The following is a 6,000-nucleotide window of genomic DNA, read 5'->3' on the forward strand; positions in this document are numbered from 1 at the left end:
CGTGGCCAAAAAGTTTTTTAAAATAAATAAAATGACATATGCACATAAAGAACCCATTAACATCAACCATCCTCTTGAAGGACAGAAAACAGCTATGGCTCAGTGCAAAGCTAGATCGTAGAAGAGAAAAAAGGACATCAGGGGAAAACCAGGTGAAATTCAGACAGAATCTGAAGTTCAGTTTCTAGTGGTTTACCAGTGTTAGTTTCGATAAATTTTAATTTCTTATATGAGGTGATAACATTGGGGAGACTAGGTGGAGAGTATACAGAACTCTGTATTCACTTTTCAACTTTTCTGTAAATACAACATTTTTCCTATATATGATTTACAGAAATTATGGGCTTCCCAGGTGGCTCAGTGGTAAGGAATCCTCCTGCAACGCAGGAGCCACAGGAGACAGGAGTTCGATCCCTGGGTCGGAAAGATCCCCTGGAGGAGGGCATGGCAACCCACTCCAGTATTCTTGCCTGGAGAATCTCATGGACAGAGGAGCCTGGCAGGCTACAGTCCATGGGGTCGCAAAGACAGGCTATAGTCCATGGGGTCACAAAGAGTCGGACACGATTGAAATGACTGAGCACACACGTATGTGTATATGTGCATACACGCATACACGTATATACATATCTAGGCTGAGGAACTGATCTTAAGGGACCTGAAGATTAGATGGAAGAATCTGATGCAATGTGGGCTCTTGGACTTGGTCCTGGATTGAGGGAAGCAACAAAATTGCTGAAAAGAACAGTATTGGGAAACTTAGCAAAGGGCGCATATGGGCTGTGTATAGGCTAGCAGTCTCCTATCAGTATTAAATTCCTGGGTCTGATCACCCTCCTGAGGCTGTTAAAAAGAAGGTCCCTCAGAAGGAAGATGGGTGGGTGCCAGGGATGGCGGGAGGAAGATGGGAACAGTTGCTTTATGGTTAAGGAGTTTTATCTCAGAAGGATGGAAATGTTCTAGAACTAGGTAGAGATGGTGGTTGCACACCACTGCGAGTGTACTAAATGCCACCTAATTGTTCACTTTAAAATGGCTAATTTTACTTCTCGTGAATTTTGCCTCCATAAAATTTAAAATATGTTTTAAAAAAGAAAGGGAAATGGCCCTCTTCTTAGGAGACGCAAGCTGCATGTAATTATGGGTGAAGCGACATGACGTCCACATCCTTCTCTAAAATGATCAGCAAAGCACCAATAATACCAACACAAAATGGATTATGTATGCTCAGAAAGGAAGACAAAGAAGCCATAAAGCACACGTGGCAAAAAGTGAGCAACTGGTGAAGTTAGGTGAAGGGCAGACAGGGATTAATCTTACTATTCTTGCTTAGATTTGAAATATTTTCAAATTAAAAAGCAAAAAACATGGGGGACTTCCCTGGTGGTCCAGGGCTTAAGATTCCACACAGAGGGCAGGGGTTCAATCCCTGGGGTTAGTGGCAAAGAACCCGCGTGCCATTGTAGGAGATGTAAGAGACCGGAGTTGGATCCCTGGGTGGGGAACATCCCCTGGAGAAGGGAATGGCAACCCACTCCAGTATTCTTGCCTGGAGAATCCCAGGGACAGAGGAGCCTAGTGGGCTGCCGTCTATGCGGTTGCACAGAGTCGGACACGACTGAAGCGATTTAGCAGCAGCAGCAGCAGCAGCACTTGCTACCTATAGGAAACTCATTTAATAATGGAGTTATTACTATATCCACACACAGCATTAGCATTTTATGTGAATGGTTATTATTTATGTTCACAGTAACATCTTGAATCCCCCTCTGGGTGGAGGTCTGAGCTGGGCCCCGGCAGAGTCGGGGTGAACCGGGCAGTGCCCGTCCTGGTCACTCGGGGTGAAGGCTGTGCCCAGGAGCTGTGGTCAGGTGACAGCAGGTTCTGTCTCCCCTGCCAAGCTGCTGGCTGGGCGCCTGCACACAGGAGATGCCTGCTAGAAAGCTTCTGGATGAAATGCACAAACAGATCATCAGATCCAGGAGCTGAATATTGTAGGGGCCACAGAGAGGTCTGAGGGGCCCAGCCTGTGTGCTGGGGGGCCCTGGAGTTGTGCCAGCCCCCTGTCCTTTGCAGCCATTGGGCATTGGAGAAGCAGCCGCTCGGGAGAGTTTAATGGCAGCCGAGACACCTGCGGGAGGGGGTCACCTCCATCACCGCTGCTCGGGGATGCTGGGTCCTGTTGAGCCCCATCAACACCTGAGTCTCCAAGTCCCTTGTGGGAACGATAGCAATCAAGTTAGGAGCGCCTAATTGGATAATTCAATTGCTTTCCAGGGACAGCTGCTGTTTAATTAAAGAGGACTGAAGATAGAACCAGAAAGCTCGATTGTCTAGAGAGACTGCAGCCACACGACAAGGTGAGGGGTTGCGCTGAGTGGTGCCCCAGCCGTCACCACCAGCTGTACGGTCCTGGCGCCATGGACGAGGGGGTGGGGAGAGCACCAGCTTGCTGCCAGGGATGGGCAAGGGCGGGTCACGTGACAGCAAATCCAAGGAGATCCCAACTGGTCTAGGTTGCAAATATGTTTGCCTTTAAGGCAATGGCACCCCACTCCAGTACTCTTGCCTGGAGAATCCCATGGACTGAGAAGACTGGTAGGCTACAGTCCATGGGGTTGCAAAGAGTCAGACACGACTGAGCGACTTCATTTTACTTTCACTTTTGCCTTTAAACAAACACCGCATCCTATAATCTGCTCCTTTCTAGCTGTGTGACTTCAGGATGTTACTTAACCTCTCTGAGCCTCAGTAGCTTTGTCAAGGACACAGGATGTCCTTGTTGGGTAAAGTGAGGGATTCTTGTAAGAGGTGAGTCTTTGTAATAAACTTTTTGTATTAGCCAGTTGCTAAATAGGCCCGAGAAGCTGTAGTGTGCACGCACGTGTATATGTGGGCGTGTGCATGTGTGCAGGCTTGCGTGTGGCGAGCAGGGGGTGCCAGTTTGGGTCTGTTCTTCGGGATGTACTGATTAATTTGCGGTTGACTAGCTGTGGAGTGAGGCTGCCATCAGGCTTGCCTCCCAGGGGTGTGAGGATTGAGTAAACCCTTGGAACAAGCCTGGATGCTTACCCAGCACCCAGTAAATGTCGGTTCTATTGAACGAGGCGAGGGAGGTGAGTATTGTGTGTTGGACCCGGAGCAAGAAACATGCCTGATAATTCCTGACATTAATACGATTTCTGCCAACTGGAAGCTGCAGAAACTCACTCCCAATAATGATGTTCACATGGTCTCTGTCCCCGTCTTGGCCATTTCCAGAGACAACTGGGACTTGCTCATAATGAATCAGAGCTAAGGAACATGGTCTTAATGTTACATGATCATTCAGGAAGTGTTTATGGAGTGCCTGCTGTACGCGGGGTCCTTGCTGGGCGCCAGTGGGCACGGTGAGCAACTTCCCCACGCTCAGGAGTTCTCAGTGGGGTCCGGCCATGCCTTTGGTCTCAGAAGCAGGCGTCCCTGAGTGGCAGATGGGTGGCCGAGATGCCATGGGTATAAGAAAGTAGCAGCTGTGCCAGGAGTGGCTTTGCTCCCCCCGGGACAGGCAAAAGGACTGGTAAGACTGAGTTCTTGCCACGCCCCCACTTCAATTTCTTGCAGGATCTCCCCTGAATCTTCCTCAAAGAGCAGAGCTGCTGCTGCTGCTGTGACCAGACCCTTGGTCGGGGCCCTGGCATGGGGGTTAACGTTTTTAATTGGAGGCTTCTCAGGCTGTGGTCCAGTGGCCCTCAGCGGGAACTGCCATGGAGCTGACAGGCTCCCAGGACGGCAGCCGCACAGGATACTGCATGCTGCCCTCCCGAGATGGGTTTGCTTCCAGTTCCCTATTGAAGAGGCCCTTTCATTCTATCTGTGTCATCCCCCCGTTGCCGTCTGATTAGGGAAAACTCCGCCCTAAGATGTCCCTGGTGGCAGACATCGTCCTCCCCTCCCCAGAAGCCACCGTGGCGTTTAACTTCAAAACAAAACTGTACAAAGGCCCGTATTCCCTGCTTCCCGGCGGGTGTGGGGGGCGGGGCACAGCTCTTACTGTGTTGCCTGGCGCAGGTGGCTGGGGATCGGATGATGGTGACAGTCCCTGAATAAGCGAGTGGCAGAAACTCTGTCCTGGTGCCCACCCCCCACCAGAGGAGACGATCTGGGGGAAGGACCCAGGCTTTGGAGAGCCTGGGTAAGGGACAAGACCACACCGTAAGAGGGACACAAATAAAGAGGAAGTGCCTGTATATGAAGTATTTTTAAGGGTCATTAATATTAATAGCATCGTTCCAAATAGAATAATGAGCAGGACTCTAATTAATCATTTTTAATGGCAGCTTTGCTCCCATTTTCATCCTGCATTTTTAATTAACAAGTTTCCCATGGGGCCACTGGGAATATTAACTGAAGGTAGCTGGTCCCCTCCCCTCAAAGGAGCCCCACGGCGATCTGGCAAATGCTCCCAGCCCAGAAAATCCAGGAAGCTGCCACAGGACCTGGTCATTGTAGAAATGATGGTTATGCAGTCATTCAACAAACATTTTAGAAATATCCACTATGAGGACTTCCCTGGTGGTCTAATGGTTAAGACTCCATGCTTCCAATGTAGGGGTGCGGGTTGGATCTCTGGTTGGGAAGCTAGGATCCCACAGGCCTCATGGCCGAAAAACCAAAACCTGAAACAGAAGCACTACTGTAACAAATTCAATAAAGACTTTAAAAATGATCCATATCAAAAAAAATCTTAAAAAAAAAAAAAAAGAAATACGTCTATTGCATCCAGTCCATCCATGGCCTCTGAGGATGCAGTGATGGTCAGAGCTGTCACATTGCCATCAGGGAAGATAGCTGCTCCAGTAAACAACCATGTACAGAAGGGTTTGCCTGCAGATGGTCCGGTGTTTATAGGAGACCACCAACCAGTCCAGATGTAGCAGGGAGGCTTCCTGGAGGAAGTGACGTGAAGCTGAGCCCTGAAGTGCGGGTAGGAGTCAACAGAAGGGAGTGGGGGATGGGCAGTGGACAGACATGTGCAAAGTCAAGCAGAGAGCAGTGAGCAGGTTTGAGGATCACAGGCCTTGCAAAGAGTGAGGGCATGGGAGTTGCATGCTCACCTTCCCAGTGGCGCGGCTTACAACCAGTGGAAAGTGGGAGTGACCCAGGGGTCTGTCAGCGGGTTATGGGTAACCAAAAGGTAGTCGTCTCTACCATGGACTATGATCCAGCTGTAAAGAGGAATGAAGTACTGATCCATAGTACAATGTGGGTGAACCTCAAACACTTATGCCAAGTGCAACGAGCCACAGACGTAAAAGGCCACGCCACTGCTTGACCCCACTCACATGCCGTGTCCAGAATGGGCAGATCCACAGACACAAAGCAGATGGTGGTTGCCAGCAGCCAGGGGAGGGGACGTTGGCAAGCACAGCTAACAGGAATGGGATTTACCAGGGGGTGGTGAGGGCACCCTGACACTAGACACAAGAGGTGCTTGCACATCATGAAGGGCCACATGCTGTTGAATTGTTCACTTTAAAATGGTTGATTTATGTTATGTGAATTTCACCTCCAGAAAAAAAAAGAAGAAGGTGAGAGAAGAAAATGCATGCGTGAGCAGCCAGGCAAGAAGACGTGAGCTGTGCGTGGTTCATCTCCTTTGGGCGACACCCAGCAAGGAGTCCTTGGCCACCTGCCCCTGCGTTTCTAGTCATAAGGCCCTCACCATCCCCTCTAAGAGAAATGTCTCTAATAAGGACCATCAGTGTAACACAGGAAACTATATTCAGTATCTTGCAATAACCTATAATGGAAAAGAATCGGAAAAGGAATATATACATGTATAACTGAATCGCTTTGCTGTATACCTGAAATTAACACAACGTTGTAAGTCAATTAACTATACTTCAATTAAAAAAAGAAAAATAAGTGCCATCCTTTTTACTGTGATCCCCCTCTCTCAACTTGGCATGGTGTTCCGTATTTGCTATTAAATGTAATTCTCAGTTAAAAAAAAACTGT

Source organism: Bos mutus, chromosome 11, assembly GCF_027580195.1.
Source record: "Bos mutus isolate GX-2022 chromosome 11, NWIPB_WYAK_1.1, whole genome shotgun sequence".
Classification (NCBI taxonomy): domain Eukaryota; kingdom Metazoa; phylum Chordata; class Mammalia; order Artiodactyla; family Bovidae; genus Bos; species Bos mutus.